At 43.3% G+C, this 24,407-nt stretch overlaps 1 pseudogene; it reads right to left on the reverse strand.

Annotated features, from left to right (window-relative positions):
- The window catches only part of LOC118399001 (syndetin-like), a 143,001-nt pseudogene that overhangs the window by 79,671 nt on the left and 38,923 nt on the right, over positions 1-24,407 (reverse strand).

The raw sequence follows: 24,407 nt of genomic DNA on the forward strand, positions 1-24,407 counted from the left end.
CATCATTTTCCTTCCTCGTGAGGCCATCTATTCTATGACATGCACCAGTCCCTCCTGCAGCAAAGCACCCCCACAACATGATGCTGCCACCCTTCACAGTTGGGATGGTGATCTTCGGCTTGCAAGCCTCCCCCTTTTTCCTCCAAACATAACGATGGTCATTATGGCCAAACAGTTCTATTTTTGTTTCATCAGACCAGAGGACATTTCTCCAAAAAGAACATAATTTTCAGGAATTGTCCAAGCTGTTTAAAGGCACAGTCAACTTAGTGTATGTGAACTTCTGACCCACTGGAATTGTAATACAGTAAATTATAAGTGAAACAATCTGTCTGTAAACAATTGTTGGAAAAATTACTTGTGTCATGCACAAAGTAGATGTCCTAACCGACCCTCCAAAACTATAGTTTGTTAACAAGAAATGTGTGGAGTGGTTGAAAAACAAGTTTTAATGACTCCAACCTAAGTGTATGTAAACTTCCGACTTCAACTGTATATACACACACACAAAATAAAAATATCTATACATACATATTTATAAACAATATATATTTTATTTTGTATTTTTTCAGATCCCCTGCAGTACGAACCCAGGTTGAGTATAAACTGCTCTAAACCCATTACTTTAAGAATGGGCTATAACTGAAAGGAATCCTTTGTATATCGGTGTCTGACCTTACAATCTACAGTATCTACACAAATCTCCCTATGACAGAAGCAGGCATGAGTCCAGGATGGTCTGCCATGACAAATGGGATTCAGGGATTCATGACCATCTGAATTTCCTAGAGCTTCATCTGAACTCAGCCTCCTGTTGTTTGACCTTTAGAGAACCCTTGTACATGCATTCTAGTGGCATAACTCTTACCTCCAGCATCTCACTGAGTCTAACATCAGTCCTTTGCTGTAAAACAACAAGGAGAACAGTTAAGCATGACCATCACTATCAAGACCCAAAACAAACATTGAAACTCAATTACAAAATAAGTGCAACATTCCACAACTAAATTGTACAGTATGTTGCATGTCAATATCCTGTTTATATCTATGCGTCTGTATGAGGATTTAAAGCAACATGGTGACTTGGATAGTTACCAGGGTCTTGATGGTCCTCAGTGGCTTCAGCAGCCCTGTGAGCAGCTGTCTCCTCCTCTGATTGGCTAGGAGCCCCAGGCTGGCCTCAGTGAAGTCCTCCTTGGAAACACTCAGCTGCCCGGAACCAGGAAGTGACAGACATTTACAATGCTGGCACAGTTCTGTTAAGAGTAATCTCAACATGAATCACAACACTGACTGACTCAATATCAAAGTCAAGTTAGCGTGCACTGATTTCATATTGTACATGCAAACAGTGGGAATGAAATTGACTGTGTCATTAAATACATGCTAACAGGAATTTACAACTCAATAATCCATTGTGGAAGATCAACAGCTTTAAGAGGGAGGGTGGGTCACATCAGAATGCTTACCACCGAGCGTTGGTGCAGATTACTGCAGCCAGCTGTAGGTTGGTTTGTAATGACGTCACCCTCTCTAACTCCTGCAGAAAACAAGAGATCCATTCACACTGAGCGACCAATCACAATTCACACAACAACACAAGTTACACTTTATTTAACAGTCCATTCTTCACATGGTAAAATGTTACGGTACAGAAGATACCTATTGAGTTGAATGCTAGCTGGAATAAGACTGTGTATAATAAAGGGTTACTGTAACTTTTAATGTCAGCCCACACAGTTGAATTGTATTTCATCCACTCCAGTTTCCTGTGAGCCCTATCTTTCACTAATGGGGTGAAACAGTGAGAGAATGATTCCCCCACACAAAGTATGAAATGTTCTTCTGTTCCTCCAGAGTACCCCACTGAATGAAAGAAACAAATGGAAGGATTATATAATGGAATGAGGAAATTAGTGGTTTGGTTTTACTTGGAAAAGGCTGAACCAACAACGACTTCTCAAAGAACGAACATGCCCTCAGCTACCGGCGGATTCACAGATCTTTTTTGAAAAGCCAGCTGTCATCGCCTTGAGGTGGGAGCACACGCCAACTGACCTTATCTCAGAGTGGAAGTGGAGTCGTCAACCGACCCCAATAAAGAGGTAGCATTCAGAGAAAGACAAAACACTGTCACGTTAAAAACAACTATTTGGTGAGGAAATACGAGGTGGAAAATTGATTCAGATCAGTAGATAAAAAGAGATAAACAGAGAGCGGGCTCTTATGTCAGAACAGATGTCTAAACAAACAACCCCATTCAAACTAGATGGAAAAAGGCCTCCTGACTGGCTTGATCAGTTGACATTAGGGTTGTGCAATGTCAACCTTTATCCTATCATGATCATGTAACCATAAAACATTGTTAAATACAATCCTATCGCCTTCTATTAGCCAACCCAAAAAACTCTGCTAAAACGACAGTTGGGCTATAGTACGAAATCGAAAGCAACTGGACGAATCATGAAAGATGCTGTTGAAAGCCTGGACGAATCATGATGAAAGATAATGATGTTGAAAGCCTGGACGAATCATGACGAAAGATAATGATGTTGAAAGCCTGGACGAATCATGACGAAAGATAATGATGTTGAAAGCCTGGACGAATCATGAACGAATGATAATGATGTTGAAAGCCTGGACGAATCATGACGAAAGATAATGATGTTGAAAGCCTGGACGAATCATAATGAAATATAATGTTGTTGAAAGCCTGGACGAATCATGATGAATGATAATGTTGTTGAAAGCCTGGACGAATCATGACGAAAGATAATGATGTTGAAAGCCTGGACGAATCATGATGAAAGATAATGATGTTGAAAGCCTGGACGAATCATAATGAAAGATAATGTTGTTGAAAGCCTGGACGAATCATGATGAATGATAATGTTGTTGAAAGCCTGGACGAATCATGACGAAAGATAATGTTGTTGAAAGCCTGGACGAATCATGATGAATGATAATGTTGTTGAAAGCCTGGACGAATCATGACGAAAGATAATGTTGTTGGAAGCCTGGACGAATCATGACGAAAGATAATGATGTTGAAAGCCTGGACGAATCATAATGAAAGATAATGTTGTTGAAAGCCTGGACGAATCATAATGAAAGATAATGTTGTTGAAAGCCTGGACGAATCATGACGAAAGATAATGATGTTGAAAGCCTGGACGAATCATAATGAAAGATAATGTTGTTGAAAGCCTGGACGAATCATAATGAAAGATAATGTTGTTGAAAGCCTGGACGAATCATGATGAAAGATAATGTTGTTGAAAGCCTGGACGAATCATGATGAAAGATAATGATGTTGAAAGCCTGGACGAATCATGATGAAAGATAATGTTGTTGAAAGCCTGGACGAATCATGATGAAAGATAATGTTGTTGAAAGCCTGGGAATCGAATCATGATCATGATGAAAGATAATGTTGTTGAAAGCCTGGACGAATCATAATGAAAGATAATGATGTTGAAAGCCTGGACGAATCATGATGAAAGATAATGTTGTTGAAAGCCTGGACAAATCATAATGAAAGATAATGATGTTGAAAGCCTGGACGAATCATGATGAAAGATAATGTTGTTGAAAGCCTGGACGAATCATAATGAAAGATAATGTTGTTGAAAGCCTGGACAGATGATAAGTTCAGGCAAATCTTTTCTAATAGTCCTTTCTGGTGGAGGAGCTTTAGCATGGAGTGTGTGTGTATGTGTGTGTGTGTGTGTGTGTGTGTGTGTGTGTGTGTGTGTGTGTGTGTGTGTGTGTGTGTGTGTGTGTGTGTGTGTGTGTGTGTGTGTGTGTGTGTGTGTGTGTGTGTGTGTGCGTCCGTGCATGCGTGCGTGCGTGTGTGTGCGTGTGTGTTAGCTGTGATGGAGCAGTGACTGTCTGATAAGGAACGGTCTTACCGTAGTGACATCATGGGCTGGAAAGAAGTATTCCACCACCTTAATAACTGGATAATAACTGCTTTACTTGCCTCATAAAATCATAGAACATTTGTATCTATCATATAGCTGTGATTGAGAATTGCCTGGGCTGTATAGACTTTCATTCTTGTTATTTTTGACAACACCTTGGTAGGATAAAATTATTTGGGAAATAATCTACTGTTGCTAACTGTAAGTTATTTTAAAGCTAATGACAGGCCAATAGGAGGAATGAGGACAGGTTATTGGTCATTTAATTTTCAATCTCGTTTGGAAGGATTTTCTTGGCCTGCAGGGATCATTTCTTTCTTAATAAACTTAAACTTGAAATTTGATCTATCTCCACTCTGTCTGGCCTATATTCCTCTACTGCATTCAGTATCACATATTTATTGAAATAGACTATATCAAATAGGAATAGACACATAAATTACTCTGAAAGTCATTTCTGTGCTGCCCTGCTGCGTACTGCTCTGCTACCCTGCTGTGTGCTGCGTACTGCCCTACTGCGTGCTGCCCTGCTGCGTACTGCTCTGCTACCCTGCTGTGTGCTGCGTACTGCCCTACTGCGTGCTGCCCTGCTGCGTACTGCTCTGCTACCCTGCTGTGTGCTGCCCTGCTGTGTGCTGCCCTGCTGTGTGCTGCCCTGCTGTGTGCTGCCCTGCTGAGTGCTGCCCTGCTGTGTGCTGCCCTGCTGTGTGCTGCCCTGCTGCCCTGCTGTGTGCTGCCCTACTGTGTGCTGCCCTGCTGAGTGCTGCCCTGCTGTGTGCTGCCCTGCTGCCCTGCTGTGTGCTGCCCTGCTGAGTGCTGCCCTGCTGAGTGCTGCCCTGCTGAGTGCTGCCCTGCTGTGTGCTGCCCTGCTGTGTGCTGCCCTGCTGTGTGCTGCCCTGCTGTGTGCTGCCCTGCTGTGTGCTGCCCTGCTGTGTGCTGCCCTGCTGAGTGCTGCCCTGCTGAGTGCTGCCTTGCTGCCCTGCTGAGTGCTGCCTGCTGTGTGCTGCCCTGCTGTGTGCTGCCCTGCTGTGTGCTGCCCTGCTGTGTGCTGCCCTGCTGCCCTGCTGTGTGCTGCCCTGCTGAGTGCTGCCCTGCTGCATACTGCCCTGCTGCGTACTGCCCTGCTGCCCTGCTGTGTGCTGCCCTGCTGAGTGCTGTCCTGCTGCATACTGCCCTGCAGTGGACACAACTCAGGGTGTACCCAAACTAACCTCTCCAACTGATTGACGCCATCAAACATCATCCAGATCCGTGTTGCCAGCAGAATCAGTCTCTGAGGCCGACTAAAGACTTCATTTTCCACCCATTTTGTCTGTGTACTGCAATTCAGCTTTTAGCTGCAAATGTGTACAAGATCAAATAACCGTTACTACTATATATACAGTACTGTAGGCCATATATGATGAGCAATAGAGTCGCAACCTTGCCTGTAGTTGAACAGTATGAATGTAGCTAGTATCTTCTGAGCAACATAAACAACATGCATTACTAATGCACCTTGGACATGCCCTTGTCTGAATGGCGGAGTGGCTCTCGTGGCTCATCACTGAGTCCAGCAGAGGGGACAATAAGGTTCTGAATTTAGAACTGGAAAAAAGACACATGCCCTACACAGACTCACAGCATTAGTGAGACCGACCAGCAAGCCATGTTCTCTCTAATACCCGGACCAGTGGCCCTAAATCCGATTGTAAATCCTGAAGCTAACTACAGCTCTTGGGTCTCACCTGCACCCCAATGGCAGCCAAGGTTAAGGCCTTAAATCCAGTGAATCATCAGAATCAGGATATAAAAAATTTAAAAAACATTATTGTCATGCTAGGAGGTTTTCAGTGGTATCATTTGAGCCTGTGAAAGAAGCAGTGTATGTGGGACGCAGGCTAAATACAGAGAAACACCAGAAACTTCAGCATATCACACAGTGTTCCCCCCAAAAAGATGGGCACTGCGCCACATTATGGACATGGCTGCTCCATTTTTACACACATACACGCACACGCACACACGCACGCACACACGCACACGCACGCACATGCGCACACACACGCGCACGCACGCACACACACGCGCACACACACGCATGCACACACGCACGCACACGCACACACACGCACATGCGCACACACACGCGCACGCACGCACACACACACACACACACACACACACACACACACACACACACACACACACACACACACACACACACACACACACACACACACACACACACACACAGATTTACTTTAATTGCTCTTCCATGGCCCTCATACTTATGATCCCTGTTCTGTTGACCATTGAAAAATGAAATTGCTATGATAATTCTACAAAACAAAATGTAAAAATATATATTTTTTTATTAAATTCGCACTTAATTTGTTGTCATTTCAGGTTTTAGATTGCAGGAAATGGCAGTTGAAGGCATAAAAAAAGGCACAAATCTCTAACTCATTGTGGGGGGAGAGCTGCCCCCCGGGCCACCCCCTCATCAGCACCACAAATCCTGGAGAACCTTGCACGCACACACCTATGCTTCCTGACTGAGCAAATAGCAGCTGTTAGTGAAGTGCAGGTTGACTCATAACCGAAGTCCCCGCGGTTATATCTGCAGGGCGGGAGGGTTTAGGGTCATTAAATATTGTGTGGATGAGTGGCAGGTGGGTTTAATAAAGAGAAAACAATATCTTGAAAAATCCATAAATGTAGCATTCTTGTGCAATTTATATCTATAGGCAAAATGTTTCATTGTTTTATGCTAACTGGCATTAGTGAGTAAGCCTAAGCTTTAGGGCCTAACTGTACACCTGCCAATTAGCCTACACGCCAACCACAATCTGTCTCCCAACGTAGGAGCATCCTTTTGTTAATGCAGAGGGAGGAGGAAGAGGCAGAGGGAGGTGGAGGAAGAGGCCGGAGGAGGAAGGACGAGGCAGAGGGAGGAGGATGTAGAGGCAGAGTGAGGAGGAGGAAGAAGAAAAAAGACAGTGAGAGAAAAGAGAAAAGCTGTGAAATGGAGAGTTGAAAATAAAGAGAATGGATGGCCAGAAAAATCATGTTTTGGAACGATTTAGCGAATGGGTAAAAGAGGATGATGCAGTGAATGGTGCCGCTGTACAAATTTTACAGTCACAAGATGGGGACTTCAAATAGGCCTATGGAATGTCAAGAGAGCCTACTGTTTAGATGGGTTAAGTGGAAACGGAAATCTGGACACTGACTGTAGGTATATAACCTCCCATATAACCTTAATATTAACTCCTGCATTTCTTTCAGTGAAATGATACACCAAATGTAGATTTTGCCTCGGGAACAAGAGTGAAAAAATATGATTTCTTTCTTTGAGCATCTTGAGAGAATTTTATGGCGCAGTTAAGGAACCGTCTGTAAAGGTGCTATCTTTATCAGCCTCATAAAAGCTGATAGTATTTCAACCACACAAAATATGCAGAAATATTATCAGAAACAGGTTGGGTCATTTTAACAGCTTTCCATTTCTTCAAAACTGGTCAAACTGTCATTTGGACATTTTGCATAGAAAGTCTTTCCCTTTTTCAGAGTTTTCCCAGGCCCCTAAACCCCTTTCCTCCCGAGCATTCCATTCATTATTCTGGAGAGCAAGGCTTCATTTAGTCTTCTAGGGCAACAAGCAACGACAAAAGAGAAGCTACATAAACTCAGCAAAAAAATACATGTCCTCTCACTATCAACTGCGTTTATTTTCAGCAAACTTAACATGTGTAAATATTTGTATGAACATAAACTGAACAAGTTCCACAGGCATGTGACTAACAGAAATGGAATAATGTGCCCCTGAACAAAGGGTGGGGTCAAAATCAAAAGTAACAGTCAGTATCTGGCGTGGCCACCGGCTGCATTAAGTACTGCAGTGCACCTTCTCCTCATGGACTGCACCAGATCTGTCAGTTCTTGCTGTGAGATGTTACCCCACTCTTCCACCAAGGCACCTGCAAGTAAACTGACATTTCTGGGGGGAATGGCCCTAAGACTCACCCTCCGATCCAACAGGTCCCAGACGTGCTCAATGAGATTGAGATCCGGGCATTTCGCTGGCCATGGCAGAACACTAACATTCCTGTCTTGCAGGAAATCACCCACAGAACGAGCAGTATGGCTGGTGGCATTGTCATGCTGGAGGGTCATGTCAGGATGAGCCTGCAGGAAGGGTACCACATGAGGGAGGAGGATGTCTTCCCTGTAACGCACAGCGTTGAGATTCCCTGCAATGACAACAAGCTCAGTCCGATGATGCTGTGACACACCACCCCAGACCATTGACGGACCCTCCACCTCCAAATCAATCCCGCTCCAGAGTACAGGCCTCGGTGTAACGCTCATTCCTTCGACGATAAACGAGAATCTGACCATCACCCCATGTAAGACAAAACCGCGACTCGTCAGTGAAGAGCACTTCTTGCCAGTCCTGTCTGATCCAGTGACGGTGGGTTTGTGCCCATAGGCGATGTTGTTGCCGGTGATGTCTGGTGAAGACCTGCCTTTACAACAGGTCTACGAGCCTCTCTCAGCCTATTGCGGACAGTCTGAGCACTGATGGCGGGATTGTGCGTTCCTGGTGTAACTCGGGCAGTTGTTGTTGCCATCCCGTACCTGTCCCGCAGGTGTGATGTTCTGATGAACCGATCCTGTGCAGCTGTTGTTGCATCTGCCACTGCAAGGACGATCAGCTGTCCGTCCTGTCTTCCTGTAGCGCTGTCTTTGGCATCTCACTGTACGGGCATTGCAATTTGTTGCCCTGGCAACATCGTTCACACAGATGAGCAGGGACCATGGGCATCTTTCTTTTGGTGTTTTTCAGAGTCAGTAGAAAGGCCTCTTTAGTGTCCTAAGTTTTCATAACTTTGACCTTAATTGCCTACCGTCTGTAAGCTGTTAGTGTCTTAAAGACCGTTCCACAGGTGCATGTTCATTAATTGTTTATGGTTCATTGAACAAGCATGGGAAACAGTGTTTAAACCCTTTACAATGAAGATCTGTGAAGTTATTTGGATTTTTACGAATTACCTTTGAAAGACAGGGTCCTGAAAAAGGGACGTTTCGTTTTTTACTGAGTTTATATGTAATTATATACAAGTTTCCTAACAAATAGCCTACAAAAATGTCAGAAATTATAAGCAGAAAAATCTCTAAATTAGGCCCCAAAAAAATCTTTCACCCCCTGTACAAAAATCTTTCCGCCATCTCCGACTGTGGCCTGTAGTGTATTTAATATATTTGTAGATTAGGGTCGGGTGCGGGCCACAGATTTTCACTTTATCACATATAGTCGGGCAGTTGCGGAAGGATTATTAGCAATTGCGGGAGGGTGTGGGTGAATAAGCAGCTGACCCGTGCAGCCCCCCCCCTCCACATACACACAGTCCATTCTCCAATCTCCCAACCAAGGAGAAGGGCAAGAGATCAAGTTGAATTCATAGTTCCAAGTAGCTAGCCACTCAATTCACCTGCTCCAAATGGCACCAACAGGGGACATAAAGCACTAATGGGAATTTTAATGGAGGGTAAGTGCTCGCACAGAAAAATTATCAAATAACCGTCCAAGTCCATTTCATTCCCTTGGCAGCATAGTATTACCTGACAATGTATTGGAGGGGAATTCATTAGGAAGCAGGCTCTGACTCTGGAACCAATCTCTTTTTCCCTGACAGTCTCTCTCTCAGACATTGGCTAGTTTGGCCACTCAATTATAGGGCTTCTGTTTGAAGTTGGCCGATAAGCATCACAGCAGGGCAACCCCGATACCAATCAAAAAGGCAGTAACTACTAATTTGGTTGAGAATTAGTTATTTTCCTACATTAAATACATGCTTAATAATTTGGACAAATATCCTGTCTCTATTGTATTGTGTTTTGGAGAAAATGGTGGTCATAATTAGCAGTAACTGCAAAACGTTACTGTGAAACCAAGGTAAATGGCAGTAACTGAATTTACTACCTTTTAGCTTGGTTTCAACCTGCCCTTGGCTGCAGTTACTGCCTTTTACCTTGGTATCATATCACATTCTGATAGAGATACAATCGAACGTGAATGACACTGACTGACAGCTACAGACACATTGCTAATCTAGGGACACAACATCACGGCACAGAATTCCATGGGGGAAATTATGGTTGAACTTGCTCTGAAATGCCGAAACCCAGACACTGGTAAGAACAAGCTGAGATAGCTAATGAGCATAGACTAACAATGCTGCCTGCTCCCATAAGAGGAGATCAGCAATTGATACTATCTATTCATCATTACATGAATGCGGGGAAAAATTGTTTTGCCAAATTGACTTTCACCAATCCCTGTGGCCTAGATGATTATAGTATCTGCGTGGATCAAAATTGCCATGTGAGGGTGCATTAGGACTGTACAAACACATCAATACTTGGTTTTCTTCCCGTCAATGTCCGTCCATGCAATCTAAATAAGCATTAGGGCTATTAAGAGTGCTATTCTTATTATCTTAATATTAGATTTGAAAATAAAGATGCAAATTCAAGAGCCTTTTTGGGAGCAGGTATGAAATGAGTAGATGAACTGACTTATGACTGTGAAAATGATCATGACAATGTTTGCACGAGATAAAATCAACATTGATTATATCATATATTATAGAACATTATAGAACTGAAAAGGATTATGATCGTATGTTTGCACACCACAAAATGTCAGTATTAATTGTCATCTATGACAGAATAGAATCATTAGGATGCAAGTCCCTGTTTATTAGTGGGAGACACACAAAGGATGCAGTTTCAAATCTGTTACACTGTCAGTAATTACACTGTCAGTAATTACACTGTCAGTAATTACACTGTCAGTAATTACACTGTCAGTAATTACACTGTCAGTAATTACACTGCTCTTTTATTAATAGCATACATTAGAATTATAATAAACTAACAAATGAAAATGGCAGATATTACTCTTTGCTTTGGTATTACATTTACATTTACATTTAAGTCATTTAGCAGACGCTCTTATCCAGAGCGACTTACAAATTGGTGCATTCACCTTATGACATCCAGTGGAACAGCCACTTTACAATAGTGCATCTAAATCTTTTAAGGGGGGGGTGAGAAGGATTACTTTATCCTATCCTAGGTATTCCTTAAAGAGGTGGGGTTTCAGGTGTCTCCGGAAGGTGGTGATTGACTCCGCTGTCCTGGCGTCCCCTCCCGTGGGGAGTTTGTTCCACCATTGGGGGCCAGAGCAGCTGGTGTTCAACAGTTTTGACTGGGCTGAGATCCGGGAACTGTGAGGTGCCGTCCTTGGCACCTTCCTCAGTGGTAGGGAGGCGAGCAGGCCAGAGGTGGATGAACGCAGTGCCCTTGTTTGGGTGTAGGGCCTGATCAGAGCCTGGAGGTACTGAGGTGCCGTTCCCCTCACAGCTCCGTACTGGCAAGCACCATGGTCTTGTAGCGGATGTATTACCCTGCAATTTATAATATATCATGCCTAGGAGGAAGGCAGTAACTGCTGTTTAAGGGTCAAAGGTTGTGTCAGAAGTCAGGGTTAACATGATTTTTTTTAATTACTCGTAGTAAGACAGCAGATCACTTAATCGCCAATGTTCTTAGTATAATTCATTTGGCTGGACAATTATATAACATTTGAAGCCAATTTTCCTCAGTTCTACACTATGAGCAGTTACTGCCTTTTTGCTTGGAAGGGCAGTTTTTACAATCCATCAAGCTGTAGGAGGGAGAAATGACATGGCAATCAATCTCACCTTAGCCTGAAACTTAAACTGACACTTCCACGGGATCCCTTTTCTCCCCTCCGACATCACACTGTTGATTCAGTACTTACTGGGGAGGATGAAACAGACATGACACATCACGGGTGAATGGCCTGGCAGTTCCTGTCCTGGTAAATGTAGCTCCTGCTGTATCGGCGTGACTGCAGGTGTCCGGGATGACGGCCTAACCACCGCCCTGACTTTTGCGTCTCCCTCCAAACCAAATCAAATTGTATTTGTCACATGCGCCGATTACTACAAGTGTAGACTTTACCGTGCAATGCTTACTTACAAGCCCTTTTCCAACAATGCAGTTAAAAAGTAAGAAGATTAACAAATAGATAAAAAGAAAATAGTAACACAATAAAATAACAAAATAAAAGAACATTAACGAGGCTAAATACTGGCTTTAAACAAGGAGTACTGGTACCGAGGCATTGTACTGGGGTACGAGGTAGTTGGGGTCATTGATTGAAGTACTATGTACATGTACAGTTCCTTCTGAAATTATCCATACCCCTTGACTTGTTCCACATTTTGATGTGTTACAGCCTGAATTCAAAATGGATTCAATAGCTTTTTTCCCCTCACCCATCTACACACAATAGCCCATTATGACAAAGTTAAAAGATGTTTTTAAATGTTTATGCAGATGCATTGAAAATGAAAAACAGAGATATCTCATTTATATAAGTATTCACACACCTGACTGAATACATCAACTTTGGTAGCGATTACAGCTATGTGTCTTTCTGGGTAAGTCTCTCAGAGCTTTCCACACCTGGATTGCACAATATATGCACATTATTACTTTTAATTCTTCAAGCTCTGTCAAGTTGGTTGTTGATCATTGCTAGACAGCCATTTCCTAGTCTTGACATAGATTTTCAAGACAATTTAAGTTCAACTGTAACTTGGGGCATGCAACTCAATACTAGGAAGGTGTTCCTAATGTTTTGTACACTCAGTGTATATAGCCATACAAATTATACACTGAGTATACCAAACTTTAGGAACACCTTCCTAATATTGAGTTACACAACCCCCCTTTAAGCCCTCAGAAAAGCCTAAATTCATTGGGGCGTGGACTCTACAAGGGGTCAAAAGTGTTCCACAGGGATACTGGCCCAAACCGACTCCAATGCTTCCCACAGTTGTGTCAAGTTGACTGGATGTCCTTTGGGTGGTGGACCATTCTTGACACACACAGGAAACTGTTGAGCTTGAAAAACCCAGCATCATTGCAGTTCTTGACACAAACCATTGCGCCTGGCACCTACTACCATACCCCATTCAAAAATATTGAATCTTGCCATTCACCTTTGAATGGCAAACATACACAATCCATGTCAAGGCTTAAAAATCCTTCCTTAACCTGTATCCTCCCTTTCATCTACACTGATTGAAGTGGATTTAACATGTGACATCAATAAGGGATCTTTCACCTGAATAGTGTACAGTGTACAGTATGACATGGAAAGAGAAGGTGTTCTTAATGTTTTGTATACTCAGTGTATATAATGCATACTGTAGATGTATGTGTTAGTCAAACACTAGTATTGATACAATGTTAAATGATAGGATGACCATCCATAGTTCATGATAGCTCAAGCTCAATATATGATGCTTATCAATAATATACACTGAGTATAGTAATGAGGCATAATTTATAGCCAAACATTTTGTGCTTATTCATGCTGAGACAAGGTGTCTTTCACAGATGAGCCCTGCATATACATCAATATAGACCTACATATAAACATTCACATCAACACACAAAAAGAAAAACACAAATCATAGAAAACAAACACATTCGTCAGTAAAAAAAGGTCCTCAATCAGCCTTGTGAATTGCCCTAGAGGCACCAATTCATCCAACTCTAGAGAGCCTTGGAGATCATTCCACAAGTAAGAGGTAAATTTGCTCAACTCAGTGGAGAACAAAGGCATCTCCAGAGTAAGCCATCTCTGAGACCAGGTCTGGTGTCTCAAGTTAACAATGAAGTCAGGTACGGCGGAAGTTTATGCAGAGGGGCTTTACAAACAAAACGAGTGCAATGCATCGATCTACGAGACTTCAAGAGGGCCAGCCTACTTTCTGATACTGTACTGAACCTATGCAGTGATGTGTACTGAACCTATGCAGTGATGTGTACTGAACCTATGCAGTGATGTGTACTGAACCTATGCAGTGATGTGTACTGAACCTATCTTCATTAATAAAGCGTAGTTCTCTATGATGACAAACTGGGTCCATCTGCTTCAGTAGAGCGGCAGCTGCATTCATATAGATCAGGTATTCCCAACCTGGGTCCATCGGCTTCAGTAGAGCGGCAGCTGCATTCATACAGATCAGGTATTCCCAAACTGGATCCAACGGCTTCAGTAGAGCGGCAGCTGCATTCATATAGATCAGCTATTCCCAAACTGGGTCCAACGGCTTCAGTAGAGCGGCAGCTACATTCATATAGATCAGGTATTCCCAAACTGGGTCCATCGGCTTCAGTAGAGCGGCAGCTGCATTCATATAGATCAGGTATTCCCAAACTGGGTCCATCGGCTTCAGTAGAGCGGCAGCTGCATTCATATAGATCAGTTATTCCCAAACTGGGTCCATCGGCTTCAATAGAGCGGCAGCTGCATTCATATAGATCAGTTATTCCCAAACTGGGTCCATCGGCTTCAGTAGAGCGGCAGCTGCATTCATATAGATCAGTTATTCCCAAACTGGGTCCATCGGCTTCAATAGAGCGGCAGCTGCATTCATATAGATCAGGTATTCCCAAACTGGGTCCATCGGCTTCAGTAGAGCGGCAGCTGCATTCATATAGATCAGGTATTCCCAAACTGGGTCCAACGGCTTCAGTAGAGCGGCAGCTGCATTCATATAGATCAGGTATTCCCAAACTGGGGTACAAGCAATGCCGTCAAGGGGAAGGCCAAATAAAATGTGATTGACCAAACTGGGTCCATCGGCTTCAGTAGAGCGGCAGCTGCATTCGTATAGATCAGGTATTCCCAAACTGGGTCCATCGGCTTCAATAGAGCGGCATCTGCATTCATATAGATCAGGTATTCCCAAACTGGGGTACAAGCAATGCCGTCAAGGGGAAGGCCAAATAAAATGTGATTTACTTTTTTTTTTTACTAAAAAACATTTTGTTTACAGTTTTTTTTTCCTTCACATTTTCAAACAATCCATTTATATTTTCCAACAGGGCTATACATATGGGTGAGTTTTTTTTTCCGCCTGAGTAGCCTCATTTCATTTCCCCCAAAAAAATTCAACCATCTAGTATTCAGCGAAATAACAACACAATGTCAAAATACAGGTAGCCTAGTCAAATAATTAACATCCAATCACATTAACCGTTACTCTCCCCCATGAAACCTTGACTCTTGCGCAGGCTAGAAGTGTCTAACATGGTGAGCTACCGAGGGGCTAGGACAGGCAAGCCCCATACTAGGACAACACACAGGTCTTTCCATCATTGTAGGATTTTGTGTGTGCAAATGAACTCAAGCTTACAGACAATGTCAAATGTGATATAGTGAAGCACCCGAGTGAGCTGGGCGCGCAATTACGTAGGTACTATCCTGAAACAGATGACACAAACTGGATTCGTTATCCCTTTCATGCACTCCCTCCAGTCCACTTACTGATATCTGAACAAGAGAGCCTCATTGAAATTGCAACAAGCGGCTCTGTGAAAATTGAATTGAATCAGAAGCCACAACCAGATTTCTGGATAGGGCTGTGCTCGGAGTTTCATGCATTAGCAAATCGCTCTGTTAAGACACCGATGCCCTTTGCAACCACGTACCTATGTGAGAGTAGTGGATTCTCGGCCCTCACTAGCATGAAAACTAAATACAGGCACAGACTGTGTGTCGAAAATGATTTAAGACGGAGACTCTCTCCGATACAACATTGCAGAGTTACGTGCATCCTTTCAAGCACACCCTTCTCATTAACCTGTGGTGAGTTATTCACAATTTTCGATGAACAAATAAGGTTTTATATGTAAGATGGCTAAATAAAGAGCAAAATTATTGATGATTATAATATTATTATTTGTGCCCTGGTCCAATAAGAGCTCTTTGTCACTTCTCACGAGCCAGGTTGTGACAAAATCTCAGATTCATTCTTATGTTTAATAAATGTATTGTATAGTGTGTGTGTGGCAGGCTTACGATGGCAAAACACAACATTTGAGAGTGCGCTGACCCTGGTGCTAGATGGGCTACGCAGCTGGAGTTTGAATGTTTGAAGGGGTACGGGACTATAAAACGTTTGTGAACCACTGATATAGACAATATCCCCATAGTCTAAAACCTGTATGAATGTCGACTGAATGATTTGTTTTCTGCTGTTTAATGAAAGGCATAAACTATTCCTATAGAAGAAGCCAATTTTAATTCTTAATTTCTGAACTCATCAATACGCTTTTTGAAAGATAGCTCAATCCAGATGCCCAGATATTTATAAGCAGGGATACAATCAAAGAGGGCAGCAACCAATGTATATATGCATAAATCATCAGATACATTTTTATGTGACATGGAGAATAACATTCTTGGTTTTACCTGCATTAAGTACCAATTTGGGCTGTGGTGGTCACGAAATATCATCAGCCGGTGATTGACAAGCAAATAACTGTCAGTCTCACGGTAATTGACCGTTAATTAACAATAACACATTTATCATCTCCTGGCTTCCACACATTGCCTACAAGCCGTTTTAAAAAGTCGAATAAATCCATGTATTTTTAATACATTGTCAGGCTGCATGATGTGACTCTAATGATGATTTGAAAAAAGTTTCTTAAAATGTTGGTTGTACACACTCCAATAGCCTCTCATTCACAGTTTGACAAGCACTTAATAATGCCTCAAATTTCACAGCGGCATCCCATTCGTGGCCGAAATGCACCCTAAAAAATCCATGCATTTTAAGGCCTGAAGTGCTGCATCGTGCCCTTCTCCCTGAGTGTGCTGCACAATAAAAGCTCATCACTAAGCTAAGGACCCTGGGACTAAACACCTACCTCTGCAACTGGAGAGACTTCCTAACGGGCCATCCCCAGGTGGTAAGGGTAGGTAACAACACGTCCGCCACGCTAATCCTCAACACGGGGGCCCCTCAGGGGTGCATGTTCAGTCCCCTCCTGTACTCCCTGTTCACTCATGACTGCATGGCCAGGCACGACTCCAACACTATCATTAAGTTTGCTGATGACAAAGCAGGCCTGATCACCGACAATGATGAGACAGCCTATAGGGAGGAGGTCAGAAACCTGGCTGTGTGGGCCAAGGACAACATGGTCAAGACAAAGGAGATGATTGTGGACTGCAGGACCAAGCATTTTTTATTTTACCAGGCAAGTCAGTTAAGAACAAATTCTTATTTTCAATGACAGCCTAGGAACAGTGGGTTAACTGAGGCAGAACGACAGATTTGTACATTGTCAGCTCGGGGATTTGAACTTGCAACCTTCCGGTTACTAGTCCAAAGCTCTAACCACTAGGCTACCCTGCCGCATGCCCTCATCCTCATCGACGGGGCTGTAGTGGAGCAAGTAGAGAGCTTTAAGTTCCTTGGCGTCCACATCACCAACAAACTAACATGGTCCAAGCACAACAAAACCTACCCCCCCCCAGGAGACTGAAAAGTTTTGGCATAGGTCCTCAGATCCTCAAAATGTTTTACAGCTGCACCATCGAGAGCATCCTGACGGGTTGCATCACTGCCTGGTATGGCAATGGCTCGGCCTCGACTGCAAGGCAGTACAGAGGGTAGTGCTTGCGGCACAGTACATCACCGGGGCCAAGCTTCCTGCCATCCAGGACCTCTATACCTGGCGGTGTCAGAGGAAGGCCCTAAAAATTGTCAGACTCCAGCCACCCTAGTCACAGACTGTTCTCTCTACTACCGCACGGCAAGCGGTACCAGAGCACAAAGTCTAGGTCCAAGAGACATCTAAACAGCTTCTACCCCCAAGCCATAAGATTCTTGAACAGCTAATCAAATGGCTACCCAGACTATTTGCACCCCCCTCCCCCCCGCTGCTACTCTCTATCTATGCACAGCCACTTTAATAATCTTACCTGCATGTACATAATTACCTTGACATCGGTGTCCCCGCACATTAACTCTGAACCGGTACTCCCTGTACATAATTACCTTGACACCGGTGCTCCCTGTACATTGACTCTGAACCTGTACCCCCTGTACACTGACTCTGAACCGGTACCCCCTGTACATTGACTCTGAACCGGTACCCCCTGTACATTGACTCTAAACTGGTACCCCCTGTACATTGACTCTAAACCGGTACCCCCCGCACATTAACTCTGAACCGGTACTCCCTGTACATAATTACCTCGACACCAGTGCCCCCTGTACATTGACTCTGAACCTGTACTCCCTGTACACTGACTCTGAACCGGTACCCCCTGTACATTGACTCTGAACCGGTACCCCCTGTACATTGACTCTAAACCGGTACCCCCTGTACATTGACTCTGAACCGGTATCCCCTGTACATTGACTCTGAACCGGTACCCCCTGTAAATTGACTCTCAACCGGTACCCCCTGTACATAGCATAGCCCCTATTGTTATTTACTGCTGTCCCTTAATTACTTTTTTTAGGGATATTCTTGAAACTGCATTGTTGGTTAAGGGCTTGTCAGTAAGCATTTCACTGTAAGGTCTACATCTGTTGTATTCGGAGCATGTGACAAATACAATTTGATTTGATTTGATATGATTCTAACAAAAATTTGCAAAAAAAAGTCATTGTTTCTTATGCTGGGCATCATTCACAAGTGATAATATATCATTCACAAGTGATAGGCTAATATTGTCACCCATCAGACTATTATTGATTTGATATCATATTTACATATACTGAATAATATACAGTATGTGTGACATTTGTTTTGATTTAGAATGGACCGTTATCATGCACCTATCTGGAAACAGGGGCACCGGGAGAAAATACATGTTATCTATGCACTTAAATAGCAAATGGACGGTTTTCCCCATTGTTTATTTTCATGCCTGCCAGGTAGGCCATACTCCTGTTGTAAATATTTGCTTAATATTAACACAGTTGAGAAATAAATATAGTAGGCCTAGCCTATAGTAAGCTGATGGGAACCTCTTCTTTTTAGTAGAGGCCATCACTCTGTTTTCTCCCACAATTGCATAGCCTATGGAAATGTTGTGCAACATGAGCTCATGGGCTCTCGTGAAGTGTTTGATTAGATTTTCAAAGTATTTGCATTGATGTCAGAGTGATTAGAGGGACAATAGAGTGCTGAGTACCAGGCAGTTAGCAAGTTTGTTATTAACGACCAGCAGCAGCATCAGAGCTTGGAGAAGCCTAATTACCGTGACTAAATGGTCATGTGGAATTTGCCTGCCTTCATGACTCGTGACCGCCAGTGTGGCGGTAATATGGTCACCTCAACAGCCCTAGTACCAATTTCAGTTTAACAAAGACGTTATTTAATTAAAGCAGTGAATGCAGCAAGAGAAAGATATGTTGTCACATCCATCTAATTTCCCTGAGCTCATAGTGCCAGGGCTGTTGGTTTAAAGGAGCGCTGATAGAATCGCACAGTATTGATCTGAACCAGACACACACTGAGAGGCTCAGAGAGGAAATGCACCGGAGAGCATCTCTGGGTGGCTTGATTGGTCTGGGAAGCTAACAAACACGAGTATGTGATGCAAAGTGATTTATTTATAGCGCTTTGTGTTAGGATTGAGAGGTAAAATAAGGGGAACATGCTGGTGGGGTTGAATACTAAATACAATAGTGGGTTGGAGTGAAACCATGCAATTACAAAGGTGATTGCTAAAGTTGATTTGCTTCCGCCCAATCCGATTATATCCCATGATATTCTATCCTCCATGATTGAGGTAGCTGCTAAAGAGTACTGTAGCTTCCACTGTATAGGCATAATGTAGGGCAGAATGGAGGGGGCAGGTGTGGGTGAAGGAGGAGAGGACAGTAAGTGTAATGGCCCACATTTACCTCCTGACCTGCATAGACACACAGGGCTTTCTGCTGAAGCTCAAAACATTGAATGAAACATTTACATTCCACATCAGCTCGATCAATACTACCATTAAGCCCTAATCAATTGACCATTAACAAGCTGTTCCTCAGAAAATCACAGACCCTGAGCGCTCACTGGTTATGCACACCGACAATAAGGGTGATTCCATGCAGCGGAAAATAGTTTTGGTATCTCAGATTGTTCTGGCAATTCTCACACAGGAACTTCATTGGGGGGAAGGATGTTTAACATGCTTTTTATAATTGTATCACAAAGCATTTTTAGGCCTTTGTTAGACCTGTATATTCCTCTTGCTGTCAATATACTCCTAAATGTGTTCTCTCAAATATGGAGTATGTCTAGATTCTGAAATACACATTTTCACATGAATTTTTTCAACAAAACTACCCTTTTGGATGTAGCTTATTTTTATACATATTGTTTGTAACAATATACCCTTCCAGAGTGGGCTCTCTGGTACCTTTAATTACCCATTTTATACAAAGAGATGTATATTCTAGCTATTTACCATTCTCAGCCCTCCTTTGGGATTGACATTCAGCAAGACACCAGCAGAGGGAGTTACCTTTGAATACATTTTTCAATTTATTGTGTTGATGGTGCTCATAAAATGTATCATACCTGCAGAATGAGCAGAGAACCCACTCTGGAAATGTAATGTACTTGTAGAGTATATTGTTCCAAGCAATATCTTAAAATGAACCCATTCAAAAAGGGTCGTTTTGAGATATTAATATTTTGAATGTTCAATAAATTAATGTGAACATTTGTATTTATACCAAAAATATTTTCCCCTCCCGCTGGCGTGTAAGACATCATGATCAGTGACATCCATCCAAGCTTAATGCACCTTTCCCCCATCTCATGATGGCACCCCTCAACTGTCAAAAAGCCATTAGTACAAGAGATGTCATTTCACACCTAAACGCCATCACAACCTGCATACCTAATGATCCAAAGCAGATGTTTCAACTGTAGGTTTCACTTAACCCTTTACAGCCTGGCACCTACTACCATTACCCGTGCAAAGGCACTTACATTTGTCTTGCCCATTCATGCTCTGAATGGCACAGATACACAATCCATGTCTCAATTGTCTCAAGGCTTAAAAATCTTTCTTTAACCCGTCTCCTCCCTTCATCTATACTGATTGAAGTGGATTTAACAAGTGACATCAATAAGGGATCATAGCTTTCACCTGGATTCACCTGGTCAGTCTGTCATGGAAAGAGCAGGTGTCCTTAATATTTCATATACTCAGTCTATAATATAATAACATTATAGCATAGCTAGGCTATATGTAGCATATAAAGAAGCCTATACAATAGAGGGAATCTAGGATTTCAATGTTCCTTCGATGAGACAATATCTGCGTCCCAAACGGCAGCCGATTCCCTTTTATTGGTCTACTTTTAGCTAGGGCTCATAAGAGTCTGGACAATAGTAGTTCACTATATAAGGAAATAAGAATAGGATGGATAAAAGACACAAGACAGAGAAGGAGATTAGAAACAAGCTGTGGTGACATTTCTTTAGGGACACGACACAGAAGATCCGTGTGAGTCAACCTATAGTCACGCAAGCATGCTGTCACCCCCCAACGGGTCACAATGCCCGCTGGGATCAATGGGCCAATCACAGCTGGGTAGAGGCGGGTTCAACAAAGGTTACTCGGTAGGGAACCCCTAGCAGCCCCAAAATGGCCACTGCCACCTCATGTGGAGACTAGGGAGGAGTGCACCTGCTACCAGGGCTGGGGTCCATTCCGTGTCAACTTAATCAGTTCAGGATGTGACGTGCAATTCAAGTCATGACTTCAAACGTTCACACAGAAAACTAACAGGTGATTTAGTTATTCATGAAACACATCTTCGATTCAATTCGTAATTTAACTGGAATCGACCCCAACTGACTGCTAACCTAACTATGTGGGCTATCCATCCATTTGAAGGGCTCTGGTCAAAAGTACATGGGAATGGGGTGTCAATTGGGATGTGACCACAGTCTCTTGTAAGTGCTCATACATATCCACATACTAACTAAACCATTAATCTGTGGTGCACGGCCTGAGAGGTCTAAATCCCCATGGGCCTGATCAAATATGTCTCCTGTCCGACAGTGAATAGCTTAGACACGCCTCAAAGAGCTCCTATGAAGGATCAGAGATGAGCAGGAGCCTGGGATGGATACCCTCATACTCTTCTCCCTCTCTGTTTTCTCTCTCCTCTTACTCTACTTTCCTCTCCCTCCGCTCCTTTGCTGTGGCTTTGATCCAAACACTCAGGAAGTGATTTCTTTATCGAGGTGGATACAGGCTCACTCTCACATTTGCCAGTCACGACAGACAATCGGCCCTGATAAGATTTATATAGATTGAGATAGCGGCTGGTACTGAACAGACGTTTTACTTATAGAGCGAACGCAGTCGGTAGTAGGATATATTCCATTGCCATGGTAATGCCGATAAATCCACATTACCTCCTTTGTTATGACTGATTGACAGTAGATATCAATCAGCGAATATAAATTACCATACTATGATAATGTGTGCAGTCAGTGTTCTGAAAGAAACGGCAAACCTAAATAAGCCTACATTTATCTGCATGAGACAAGTCATAGGGAAATTACAGAATGTGATATACTTACAAGAAAAATTGAGTCTGGGTGAAACTTAAAACATACAATGAAAAGAAAGGAGGAAGAGAGGAAGGAAAAATACAGAAAGCATACCTTGACGTAGGACGGCTGTTTTTCCAGGATAAGGTCGGCAACCTTTTTGGAAACCTACAGAGAGGACGACAAGAAAAATAAACCCAGTCAGATGCTTGTAAACGCCATCCCAAGTAAGAAACACACTTATCGTACTATGGTAGAGCATGGAGAAAGAATAGCTGGCTTTGATGCCTGAAACTATACTGAATCAAATCAAATCAAATCAAATTTATTTGTCACATACACATGGTTAGCAGATGTTAATGCGAGTGTAGCGAAATGCTTGTGCTTCTAGTTCCGACAATGCAGTAATAACCAACAAGTAATCTAACTAACAATTCCAAAACTACTGTCTTATACACAGTGTAAGGGGATAAAGAATATGTACATAAGGATATATGAATGAGTGATGGTACAGGGCAGCATAGGCAAGATACAGTAGATGGTATCGAGTACAGTATATACATTTCAGATGAGTATGTAAACAGAAGTGGCATAGTTAAAGTGGCTAGTGATACATGTATTACATAAGGATGCAGTCGATGATATAGAGTACAGTATATACGTATGCATATGAGATGAATAATGTAGGGTAAGTAACATTATATAAGGTAGCATTGTTTAAAGTGGCTAGTGATATATTTACATCATTTCCCATCAATTCCCATTATTAAAGTGGCTGGAGTTGAGTCAGTGTCAATGTCAGTGTGTTGGCAGCAGCCACTCAATATTAGTGGTGGCTGTTTAACAGTCTGATTGCCTTGAGATAGAAGCTGTTTTTCAGTCTCTCGGTCCCAGCTTTGATGCACCTGTACTGACCTCGCCTTCTGGATGATAGCGGGGTGAACAGGCAGTGGCTCGGGTGATTGATGTCCTTGATGATCTTTATGGCCTTCCTGTAACATCGGGTGGTGTAGGTGTCCTGGAGGGCAGGTAGTTTGCCCCCGGTGATGCGTTGTGCAGACCTCACTACCCTCTGGAGAGCCTTATGGTTGAGGGCGGAGCAGTTGCCGTACCAGGCGGTGATACAGCCCGCCAGGATGCTCTCGATTGTGCATCTGTAGAAGTTTGTGAGTGCTTTTGGTGACAAGCCAAATTTCTTCAGCCTCCTGAGGTTGAAGAGGCGCTGCTGCGCCTTCTTCACGATACTGTCTGTGTGAGTGGACCAATTCAGTTTGTCTGTGATGTGTATGCCGAGGAACTTAAAACTTGCTACCCTCTCCACTACTGTTCCATCGATGTGGATAGGGGGGTGTTCCCTCTGCTGTTTCCTGAAGTCCACAATCATCTCCTTAGTTTTGTTGACGTTGAGTGTGAGGTTATTTTCCTGACACCACACTCCGAGGGCCCTCACCTCCACCCTGTAGGCCGTCTCGTCGTTGTTGGTAATCAAGCCTACCACTGTTGTGTCGTCCGCAAACTTGATGATTGAGTTGGAGGCGTGCGTGGCCACGCAGTCGTGGGTGAACAGGGAGTACAGGAGAGGGCTCAGAACACACCCTTGTGGGGCCCCCGTGTTGAGGATCAGCGGGGAGGAGATGTTGTTGCCTACCCTCACCACCGGGGGGTGGCCCGTCAGGAAGTCCAGTACCCAGTTACACAGGGCGGGGTCGAGACCCAGGGTCTCGAGCTTGATGACGAGCTTGGAGGGTACTATGGTGTTGAATGCCGAGCTGTCGTCGATGAACAGCATTCTCACATAGGTATTCCTCTTGTCCAGATGGGTTAGGGCAGTGTGCAGTGTGGTTGAGATTGCATCGTCTGTGGACCTATTTGGGCGGTAAGCAAATTGGAGTGGGTCTAGGGTGTCAGGTAGGGTGGTGGTGATATGGTCCTTGACTAGTCTCTCAAAGCACTTCATGATGACGGAAGTGAGTGCTACGGGGCGGTAGTAGTTTAGCTCAGTTACCTTACCTT

The sequence above is a fragment of the Oncorhynchus keta genome, chromosome 20, assembly GCF_023373465.1.
Source record: "Oncorhynchus keta strain PuntledgeMale-10-30-2019 chromosome 20, Oket_V2, whole genome shotgun sequence".
Taxonomy (NCBI): domain Eukaryota; kingdom Metazoa; phylum Chordata; class Actinopteri; order Salmoniformes; family Salmonidae; genus Oncorhynchus; species Oncorhynchus keta.